Source organism: Vombatus ursinus, unplaced genomic scaffold (assembly GCF_900497805.2).
Source record: "Vombatus ursinus unplaced genomic scaffold, bare-nosed wombat genome assembly UNPS02014417.1, whole genome shotgun sequence".
Classification (NCBI taxonomy): domain Eukaryota; kingdom Metazoa; phylum Chordata; class Mammalia; order Diprotodontia; family Vombatidae; genus Vombatus; species Vombatus ursinus.
Window position 1 is genome coordinate 163,479 of NW_020954195.1, and position 12,536 is coordinate 176,014.

Consider the following 12,536-nt stretch of genomic DNA (forward strand, 5'->3'; position numbering starts at 1 on the left):
TAAATATCTTGTTTGCACATAGTTGTTTGCATGTTTTCTCTTTATTAGGCTGTGAGCTTCTTGAGAGCATGGATTGTTTTTTACTCTTGTTTGTACCCCCAACACTTAGCACAGTGCCTGACACATAGTAGATGCTCAATAAATGCCAGTTTACTGATTCAGAATTTAAGAGAAAGATAAACAAAAGGAAAACTGTAAAATTTACAAACTACTAAAATTTGGAGCAAAAATAAATTATGACACCTTCTGAAAGGGACTGTGAAAGAATTTACACGCTCTCAACATCATGTAACACTTGTACCATGTATTAGAACACAGAGAAACTGCAAATAAATGCTTCTAGAAAGCAGAAATTCTAAACATATCCTTTACAAATCACAATTCAGGGTACACAAAGGACACAGACCTAAATGTGGACTTGATAATAAAATCCTAAATAGCAAGGGGCCCCAGAAAATTCTAGAAGCTATTAATAATTCTGTGAAAGATCACAATAATGATAAGACCACATACCAAGATTTTGGGGACTCAGCTAAAGCAGTATGTAGAGGAAAATTATATCCCCTCAAAGAACATTGTAATAGAAAGTATGCATTAATGAAATGAATGAGAAATGGAGTGCATTAAAAAAGTAGAAATCCAACAAATACTCAAATTCAAGCCAAGCAAAGAAGGGGAAATTTAGAAAACTAAAAAGAAGCAGATAAATTGGAAACCAGGAAAAAAAACGTAGAACTGACAAAGCTAAAACAATAAAATTGAGAAACTTTTAGTTAACCTGATCAAAAAGAAGAGGGCAAAAAAAAAAAATCAAATCAACATAACAGCCAGTGAATAGGTGAAATGACAACAAAGCCAGAAGAAACAAAATGCATTATCAGAACTTACTGTATACAGTTATAAATCTACTCAAAAGACATAAAGGGTCATCTAAAAAAATTACAATATCCAAAGTAAGAGTGCTTGCTTTGGCAGCACATATACTAAAATTGGAACGATACAGAGAAGATTAGCATGGCCCCTGCACAAGGATGACACGCAAATTCGTGAAGCAAAGTAAGAGAACACCAATAGAGATCTTATAAATCCTGTCTCAGGAAAAATGAAATTGCCATAGAGTAAGTACCAAAGAAAAACATTCCTGTTTCAGATGGATTTACAGGAAAATTCTTTGAAAGAATCTTTTAAACTTTCTACCCCAGTGCTGGTATAGCTAGGTGGTGCAGTGGACAGAGTGCTGGACATGGAGTCAGGAAGACTCGTCTTCCTTAGTTCAAATCTGGCCTTAGACACTTCCTAGATGCGTGACCCTGGACAAGTCACTTAATCTTGTTTGCTTCAGTTTCCTCATTTGTAAAATGAACTGGAGAAAGAAATGACAAACCACTCCAGTATCTTTGCCAAGAAAACCCCAAATGGGGTCAGGAAGAGTCTGACACAACTGAAAAATGAACACACACCAATACCAATACTACACAAATGATTCTCAAAATTAGGAAAAACAACATTAAAATGCCAAATTCCTTTTTTTTTGAGGGAAATATAGGCCTGATACCTAAACCAAGGAAGGATAAACCAACAAGAGAGACCTATAGACCAATATCATTAATGAATATCAAATAAAAACTTTTAAATAAATCCTGGCAAAAGATTTATACATAAAATTATTCATTGTGATTAATTTGGATTTATACCATGGAGGCAAGAATTGTTCAACAAAAGGAAAACAAATAACATAATTATGTAAAAAAAAAATCCAAACTACATGATTATCTCAATAAAATCACAACAATGATTTGTCAAGGTACAACACTCATTTATGCTAACAAACTTACAAAGTATAGGCTTGAGATCTTTTTTTAATATGATAAAAAGTATGTATCAGAAACCAAAAGCTGGCATTTTATGCAATGGAAAAACATGAGATTACCCTAGTAAATACAAGAATAAAGCAGGAGTGTCCACTCTTCCTGTTATAATTTGATCTAAATCTAGAAATTTTAGCAATTTCAGTAAAATGTGAGAAAGAACTTAAATATATAAAAGCAGGTAAAAATGGGAGACATAAACTATTCCTATTTGCTGAGAACATGAATTTTTAGGCAATCATAAAAAATCAGCAAAGGAGCTAATGAGATAATAAAGAGCTTCAATCACTTTCAGGCTATACAATTAATGCATAAATTCTGTGGCATTTTTATATGGAAATAAATAACTTCAAAGAGCCAGTAATAAAAAGGGAGTCATATTCAAAATAGCTAACATGCATAAAATATTTGATAGTCATTCTAACAGAACACAGTCATTACCTTCATAAATATAGTTACAAAATATTCCTCTAAATTTTTTTTTAACCACCGGCAATAAATGCTGCTAGTTGTTTTCCTTGAAGAGACACACTCATTTCATTCATTTCCAAGAAAATGCCTATCAAATATCCAAATTTGAATAACCATAGTTTATCACTTGTTCTTTCAAAGAAAATGTTATTGAATGAAAAACAAAGTGGCCAGTTCAACTAGAAACTCAAACAATCCTACAAATGCTTTTCTTCTAGATCAGTGGTGTCAAACACAAAAAATGAATCCCTGCCACTACCTCTTAACTTAGACAACCACAAATTAACATTATCTAACTTATATTTTTGTTTATTTTGTTAAACATTTCCCATTTCCATTTTAATCTAGTCCAGGCTGCACTCTGGAGTTTTGCTGTAGCTGCTTGTGGGCTCTGAGCTTTACTAGACAACCATTTTATGTTGGTATGTGGCAGAAGCACTTTTTGAATAAATTTGATTTTATCACATAAAGGACTCATACCCAGTGGTTGAGATTTAATAAAGTTAATCATTTTTATTGCTTCATCATGGACATTCTTAAGTGAAACTGGTTCTTTTTTTTTCCCCTTGCAAGTGTCTGGTGATAAAAGATCACAACAATTGGGTGCACTGCCTTGATTTGCCCAAAAGTGACAACAATTTTATCCGCCTTTGCTTTTGACCATCAGTTCAAATATCAAGATGTTCCAGCATAAACGATGAACTTCAGAAAAGTTATTCACCACCGACATTTCAGTATCACTTGTGTGTCTTACCAAGCATTCACATAAAAGATCTTTCATAATTAGTTGGTGTTGATACCTGAAGAATACAAGCAAACAGCAAGTCTATCAGTCTGTTGATTTGTCCATTTGTAAGGCAAATGCACAGTTCTGCAGGTGAGATATTAACCCAGTTTTCATGTTTACAGTTAAATCTTGAATTCACAGGTCATATAACCTCTGAAAAATTCCTACATATATTCACAAGAGAATTAGAGTGAAAAAAAGCAAATAACATTTTATTGCTATTACAAAAATAGTTTTGACTTCAAGGATGTCCTAAAAGGGTCTTGGAGACCCCAAGGGGACTGTGGACCACACTTTAATAACTGCCACTCTAGTTCATTAAATTAGAAGTATTTAATAAACTATGAAGGAATTTTAATGAAGTGAATTAGTTAATTAATGAAAAGTGATTACATGTTCATTAATGAGAAAAAAAATTATGGCAAATGTACCCCTAGACTGATACAGAACTTGGAAGGATAAAATTAAATTTATAATAATGAGTCAAATGGCAGGCTGAGTTTGGGTAACTTTCGGATGTTGTCAGATCCTCAAATCTTCTAACTTGCTTTTTAAAAAATTTTATATAGAACCTACTATGTACCAAGCACTTTATAATTATGATCTTATTTGATTTGTACAATAACCCTGCTATATAGGTGCTATTATTATCCTCATGTTCCATTTGAGGAAAATGAGGCAACTGGAGGTTAAGTGACTTGCCCAGAGTCACATAGGTAGTAAGTATCTGAGGTTAGATTTCAACTTGGGTCTTCTGGGATCCAGTCACAGCACTCTATCCACTGCACCACCAAGCAAAGACTCACTGAAGGCTTAGGTGATGATTAGCATTTTTGTTTTTTAGCAATAATATATTTTTTAATTAAGGTATATACATTGGGGTTTTCTTTTAGATAGAATACTATTGCACACAATAGGCTGTAGTATGGTGTAAACATAACTTTTATATGCACTAGGAAAGAAAAAAATGCAAGTGATTTGCTTTATTGCACTATTTGCTTTATTCTGGTGGTCTAGAACGGAACCCACAATTATCTTCAAGGTATGCCTGTAACAATAATGATAATAGCATCATATGTTATCTCACTTGATATGCTTCCAAATAGAATGACTAAGAGTAGGAAAATAGACCAACATAAAATTATAGAAGAAACATGGCCACAAAATAGAACAGAAATGATCATTAAAACAAACGAACAAAAAAAGATCAAAGAGTTGAAAAAGAGATCATTGTATACACGTGACAGAGAATTGCTCCCAAACCAGAGAGCCTGTAAAAAATCCAGTGATTGATTTGGGTCTAAAAATTTTAGAAGTGGAAGAAAAGTAAATAGAAGAGAAACAAATGACCAGAGCATTGGCTGACCACGTGTTCTATATGTAGTAGGTTGAAAAAAAAAAAAGAATAATCCCTCATTGATTGTATCTGGCCAGTATCCGCTGTATATCACTTCTTTTTCTGCCATTTGGCTCATTTTTAAACTTACTTTTATCCACCTCACTGCCCAGCTCTAGAATGATCCAGATAAGGTTTAGATTATTTATTATTAATGCTGAAAATAATATCATTTAGCTCAAGCCCCCACTTAATTTCATTAAATATTAACTATTTAATAAATTGGAGAAACCCCTTTTTCCATTAGTAATTACTCTTATTTTTCTATTACAAAATAAATATTGAAATTCTTAATATATAAAATTTATCAACAAATGAAATAAGAAAACAAAGACACATGTAACTCCCTACAATATTTTTGTCATGACAGATGTCAGCATCTGAGACATCTCAAGGCCTCAACATGTTGTCTCTTCACTTGTAAGGAAATGTCATCTCAAATCATTCAATTTAGTCCAGGTACTGATTAAAATAACTTAAGAATCCTATTCATACATTCGTTATGTTTGTGTAAAAATTATAAAATTTCATATTTGCAGAATTATCTATTTTATTTTTTATAATTGTTTCTGTCCCTTTTGGGTTAATAACACATATTAAAGCCATAGCTATGGATTTGTATGTATGTATGTGCTCTGCTTCTTCTAATGTCTTAATGTGTTTGCTTTAATATTCAGGACACATATCCATTTTGAAGTTATTGTGGCATATGATGTAAAATGCTGGTATAACCCTAATTTCTTCTTTATTGCTTTACAGTTTTCAGCAGTTCTTATCAAATCAACTCAAATCAAATCAAATCAGAGAGTTCTTTCCTAAGGAATTTAGTTTTTGAGATTTATCAAACACTGGGTTCCATTGGTGCTGATTTTCCCTCATCTAGGCTGTTTCATTGATCTACTTCTTTGTTTTTTGACCAATATGAAATGGTTGTGATGACTGCTGATTTATAACATAGTTTGAGGTCTGGAAATATTGTTGTCCTTTCTCTCCTACGCTTTTTCCCCATTTGTTGTTCTAGATCTCTTGCTCTTCCAGGTACATTTTGTTATTTTTTTTTATCCAGATGTATAAAGTCTGCCTTTGGCAGATTTGATTGATATTGGTATTTGGTAGACTTGTTTTGGTAGCTTGATCGGGATAGTATTAAACCTGTAAATTAATTTTGGTACTACACTCATTTTCATTATACTGGTCCAGCCCATCCAGGAACACTGAATATTCCTCCAGCTACTTAAGTTGTCTTATATTTCTTTAAAGAAACATATGTAATTGAATCTATGCAAATGTTGAATGTGCTTTGGTAGAATGATCAGTATCTTACAGAATATATTTCATAATAAATTCAAACTGGATATGTGAGCTGGCTATTAAAGATCAGGCTATTTAAAAAATTAAAAGAAAAGATCTTACATGTGACATACCTATGAGTAGGAAATATATTTATTTTTTATCTTTAACTTCAAAAACAAAAAGCACTTTCACATAGACAGCAGAACAGAAAAAGAATCTTAATACTATTTGCATTTTTTAAAAGTATAGAATAATGTCACATATTACTTTCAAAACTGTCCCGTTTATGTGTCCTTTTGAACCTTTTGTTATTTTCTATGTACTTTTTAGGGGAAAATTATGGTTTTGTTTCTAAAAGGTTATTATAGAAAAATTACAAAGTGAACAAATGCAAAAGGATAAAAGTGTCCTTTTTTTAAAAAACATCCTGTATAAAAGCAGAGGCATACCATTAGAGCTCAAATCCTGTTAGATGTTAAAAAATTATTGCTTCTTCTAAGCCTTGGTAGTTTTCTGTTACTTACATTCACTTTCTGATGTTTTCTTACTCATGCTTTAAATATTTTCCCCAAATAAAATAATAAAAATTAAATACCAACAGAACCTTGCAAGAAGCTTAAGAATACACTAAGATCATCGTATCTAAGTGAAGCAATTTAACATCACAACATTGGTCTCTCCAAACAAACTACTTAAGAAATCATTTCCCTGTTGAGCATTGAAAACAACACATTCTATCTTTTAAAGGGAAAAAGAACTTGTGTTAGACTATACAAACATTTAGCCTTGGTTAAAAAAAAAGTTACAAAGAAATTTTTTTTTTCTGGTGAAAGAAAATATTTTTCTTTGCTAAAATATAGTTAAATGAAAACAGATGGTTTGTATCACAGGTGTAGAAACAGTCATACCTGAAATGGTGAATTTGTGGGGAGTTGGAATGGTGTGTGTGTGTGTGTGTGTGTACGTGTGTCTTAAAGTATAAAATACTTGACAAATACTCCTAAAAGAAGCAATTTATTATATCTGTACCCACACCTTTATCCTCCTATTTCTAGAGACTTCCATTCATTCCTGCTGGAGTTTGGCTGCAGGGACTGGTAATGGAAAGGACTTACACAGAAAAAGATGTTTTAGCTAGCCACTCATGTGCACCAACACGAAAGGTTTTCTTAAGACTCAGGAGCAGCTCTATATTTCACTCACTCCATATTTAAGGCAACTCCTCAGTGAATCCCCTGTGGTCATCAGAGTATGGTCCAAGACCCGGGTTCCAGGAAAGGGTGGTTCCCTGCTACCGCACAGGCAATCTCCTTGAAGGCATCTCTGCACACTCCATGCGACTGGAGCTGGGCAAGCAGCTTCCTCAGAGACCTTGATCTTCTCTACCTCGCCCCACCACACCCCCCAGTCTCTAACTCCTCTAACCGGTGGTACGTGGTGCTGATGCTGGACAAGATGTTTCCATTTCTTTGCAATAAAAACTATTTCAATGTTTCTCTTCTTTGGGGAAGAGCCATCGCCATGGTTAAATCTCCTCTTTCTTTGAGTGCCCCCTTCTACTAAAAACAGAGAAAGGAAAAAAACAACCTTGTAACATGAACACTGTCACACAAAACAAATCCACACAGAGGCCACGTCCAAATGCTCATGTCTCATTCTGTGGCTCACGTCCATCGCACCTCTGTCGGGTGGTGAGTGCTTCCTCACTGGTCCCCGGAGACACGCTTGGTCATGAGTTCTTAAGTCTCGGAGAGCGGTTTTTCTTTATAGTGTTGTTGTCCTTTTATAAGTGGATCTGTTCACTTCACCCTATATCATCTCCCCCTTCCCAAGGTTCTTTGAAATCGCTGCTTTTGTCATTTCTTCTGGTGTAATAATATTTCATTGTGCTCTGAAGTGACAATTTGTTTATCCAATTGATGGGCAGCCCTTTAGAGTCTTAGCTGCCTTCTAAAACATCTTCTTGGGCAGCTGGGAGGCACAATGGTTAGAGCACTGGCCTTGGAATCAGGAAGACTCATCTTCATGGGTTCAAATCTGGCCTCAGACAGTTATTAGCTGTGTGACCCTGGGCTAGTCACTTAACCCTGCTTGCCTCAGTTTCCTTATCTGTAAAATGAGCTGGAGAAGGAAATGACAAACCATTTTAGTCTCTTTGCCAAGAAAACCCCAAATGACTACTGATATACATACATCAATAGTTGTAAATTTCCATATTATATAAAAAGACTTACCTATACAATACAACCAATACATACACTATCTACATGTACATATGTGTATATACACACATACATGTTTATACATGTGTATATACGTATACACACATACATACATATATATCATAAAATAGAGTCCTCTGGGAAGGTTATGAATAGGGCCATACTGTGGACCCCCAATGGAGGGGGGCACAAATGTAATCTATCAGCAAAGTATTTCTACTGTATGATGTTTTATGTCAAGAAACCAGAAGTTGTCCAGTGCCCAGCACAGTGCCTAACACATAGTAGGTACTTAATAAATGTTTATTGCTCGATTCTAGACCTAAGGGCACCTGTAGCACCCAAGGCAGTGATTTTATATCCATCCATCTATCTATCTATCTATCTATCTATCTATCTATCTATCTATCTATCTATCTACACACATTTATATTTATGTAGTGCTGGTTCTGCTGGCAACCACTTAATGATTGTATAATACAAGCCACGTCCAACATCAGTTTTCGAACAACAGGATTCAACAAACAGAAGGAGCCACCTTACTATTCCCCATTTCTAACTTTGGGAGGCGACTAGATTGTGTTCATGGATTTTACATTTCTGCTTTATAAAATCGCTGTCACTTTTGGGCGAATCAAGGCAGCGCACCCAATTCTTGTAGTCTTTTATCACCAGACACTTGCAAGGGGAAAAAAAAGAACCAGTTTCACTTAAGAATGTCCTTGATGAAGCAATAAAAATGATTAACTTTATTAAATCTCAACCACTGGGTATGAGTCTTTTTATTCAAAATTTATTCAAAAAGTGCTTCTGCCACATACTAACATAAAATGGTTATCTAGTAAAGCTCAGAGCCCACTGCGTGATAAATGGAAATTGGATGCCCTATTCTAAGGCTCTTCATTATACTTTCCACCAGATCTGCCACAGTCAAGCCAATGGCCCAGGAAATGTAGTCCTTTACCTTGATTGCCTCATAAGCACTTTTAACCACCTCTTTATTAACATCTTTCCAATGTTCTGACTGAGCAGCAGTTCCTAAGGCAGGATGAAGATTCTTCGGAGAGACTCCCTCCCCACACAAAACATTCACACCACTCCACATAGGAAAGCTAGAGCCTCCGTGTTCCCAGAGATAACTTAAAGAATGGACACTGAGTGTCTCCCCTAGTCGGTAATGGAATTGGGCAAAATTCAGATTACAGCGACTCCTAATAGCACAGTTTTGGGGACGGCCACTTTGTTTCTGGGCCACGTATGTCAAAATATTCACTAGGTTAGAAAAAAATAAGCAGCTTGCTATTCATGCTGTATTTGGTAATATTAGGAATGATGAATTTAAAGATGTTCACCTTATGCTGGACCAAATGAAGGCGACTTTCTCTCTCTAGCTGCCGTGTCCCAGCCGTAACAACAACCAGCTTTGAGTTTGCAGTCACACTGTGCCAGAGAAAATCCTTGCTGTTCTGAGGAAAAGGCTGCCACGTATCTCCCCCTTGAGTGCGTCTTCTACAACATGGGACAAGAGTCAACTCAATAGTCAAATCCTTTATTTAAGATACTGATGGTACTGTGCCATGCCAGCTGCACCAGCTGATCATGACAGTGATCTCATTATGGGGAATCTGGCCTTCCTTCATGACATTCACAATCAGCCGACAGTTCCCATCTTGGACCTGGAGAGAACCCAAGCCTGAACGTGGTTCCGGGTCAGGCTTTGAGGGGCTGTGAGATATGAGACTCAAGTCTCAAAGATCTCTTAGTTACTTAATCTCGTGGTCTTTTTTCAATCCTCATCTTTCTCAACCTGTCACTGCATCTGTTATTGTTGATCACACCCTCTCCTCTCTGGGTTGTCACGACACTCCTCACTCTCGGTTCTTCCGCTTGTGTGACTGCACCTTCATCATTCTCATCCACACACCTGTGGATATTCCCCAAGGCTCACTCTCAGGCCCTCTTCTCTTCTCACACTTTCTCTCTGGGTGACCTCCTCAGTTATCTTTAAGCAGTTGACTCCCAGATCTCTATCTCCAGCCCCTGTCTCTCCTCTGAGCTTTAGTTCTACATGACCTATTGGATATTTCTAACTGAATGCCCCAGAGATATTTCGAAATGTCCAAAATGAAAATCATGATCTTTTCTCCAAAACCACACTTGAGAATTTCCCTCTTTTTGCCAAGGGCACTACCATTCTTCCAGTCTCCTGAATGCGTAACCTCCCCCTCATCCTACATATTCAATCAATTGTCAAATCTTTTGGTAAGTCTCCACACCATCTTTGTCTTACTCCTCTCTGCTCAGTCAGCTGCTACCGTAGCTCAGACCCTCCTTATGTCTCACCTTGCTTGTTAGGAGGCCTCTGTCATCGGTCTCCCTGCCTCAAGTCTCTCACCACTCCAATCCATCCTACAAACTGTTGACAAACTAACAACTTTAACAGAGATCTGGGCATGTCAATTCCCTACTCAATAAATTCCCATAGTGTCCCATTGCCTCTAGAATAAAAAATTAAGTCTTCTGTTTGGCTGTTAAGAGCCCTTTGCAATTTGATCCAATCTCTCTCTTTCTAATCACATTGGATATCACTCCCTCTTCCATCATTTCCAATCCAATCCAATCTTCTTTGAGTAGAAGTTTCCTCCAAATAGCAACCAGATGGCTTAGTGAATAGGAAAGAAGAAAACTGGCCTTTATCAAGCACCTATTGTATGTCAGGAACTGTGCTAAGCACTTTACCACGTTATTTCATTTGATCCTTACAACAGCTCTGGAGGTAGGCAATTACTATCTCCATGTTACAGTTGAGGGAACTAAGACCAACAGAGGTTAAGGGACTTATCCAGGGTGACACAGCTAGTAAGTGTCTGAGGCTGCATTTGAACTCAGGTCTTCCTGCCTTTCAGCCCAGTGTACCACCTAGCAGTATGGCCATGCTGTTGTTACGGTGAGATGAGCAAGAGACCCCAAAGTGGTGGTTCCTCTTCTTGCTGTCATGGTGGGAAATAAGCAAGGGACCCCAAAGGGGTGCCTCCCTCATGCCAAGAAGCCAAGAAATTTCAGTAATGGGTCACCATACGTTTGGGAGCAGCCCATTTGTCACCTCCAAATGTTTTCATGAATAAGTCTGGCCAGAAGAAATAAAGGCATATATGGGATGTGTGTGTGTGTGTGTGTGTGTAATTGGGAGGGGGGATGCCCCCCAACTCTAATAGCTAATAGCAAGAAGTGGTCTTTATGGCCACCTTCCTACCAACTTCCTGTCTCAGCTTCAGCTCTCCAGCTCCTTTCCAGGGCCCCTGCTCTTCTAATTGGGAGAGTTCTTAACTAGCCCAGCCCAGCCCAGCTTCCTGCTGCCCTCTGCCATCTTCATGCCCTACTGTTGTCCTCCCTTTTCCTGTACAGTTCTGGGAATGCTATCAAATAGACACCTTTTCCCAACTTTCCTGCTACTGTCCAGGGTACCACCATCCTTCCAGTCACCCAGGCCAGACCCCTAAGTGGCATCCTCTCACCCCCAACCATATTCAAACCACCTGCCAAGTCCTGTCCATTGCAGTCTTGTTTTGACTTTCCCAACATCCCTATCTCCTCCTGTCTGCTGACCCTGCCACTGCCCAGTGCAAGCCTTCATCACCTCAGGCTTGGACTATTGCTGTAGCTGCTGGGTGGTCTCTCTGCCTCCAATCTGTCCCCTCTCCAGTCCCTCCCCTTCTGCTGCCAAAGTGATCTTAAAGCTCAGGTATGACCATGTCACTTTCATATTGAATAAACTCGGGAGGCTCCCTATGCCATTCAGGATTAAATATAAAAACCCCATTTGGCTTTTAAAGCCCCTTACAGTACTCCCTTTCTGTCTTTCCTGTCTTCTTACACCTTTCTCCTCCACTCTGCAATCCGATGATGTTGCAGTCTGTCCCCCATTGCTGGAACTCTCTCCGTCCCCAGCTCCTGCCTGCTGCCTGGCACTCCTGGCTGCCTTAAACCCCAGCGAAGGTCCTGTCTTCTGCTAATAGATTTCTCCATGCCCCTTAATGCTCATGTCTTGCTTCTGCTGATTATCTCCATTTGATCTCGCACATATCCCGTCTGGACATTCCCCTTTAGACTGTGAGCACCTTGAGGGCAGGGATGCCTTTCTTTATAACCCCAGCGCTTAGCCCAGTGCCCCGCACACAGTAAGTGCTTAGTAAATTCGTGTTGCCTTGACAGGAAATGCTTTTTGGATTCTGACTGGCTCCCTTCACATGGCATCTGGCCATAACAAAGCCTCTTCCTACCTAGTTACAGAAATGTTTGGAAGTAAACTCATTCTCATAACGAAACTTCTGCTCTAACAAGCCCCAAGGGAGCGATCCAAGGTCCAAGGCTTCCCACAGGAGACGGTGTCTAGTGCCCTCGAACCTCCAGGTCACAAACCTGGCTAGCCCGCCCCCCCAACTCCCGCAGGGAGCAGCAGGGAGCACGGCCCAGGGCTCAGGGCTCAGAGCCCAGGGTGC

General features: G+C 38.1%; 1 non-coding gene across 1 annotated transcript; it reads left to right on the forward strand.

Moving 5' to 3' along the window:
* The first annotated feature begins 959 nt into the window (after positions 1 to 959).
* LOC114042394 lies at positions 960 to 1,066 on the forward strand. The gene has a single exon (XR_003568986.1). It is a non-coding gene; the product is annotated as a U6 spliceosomal RNA (small nuclear RNA).
* Positions 1,067 to 12,536: the final 11,470 nt, after the last annotated feature.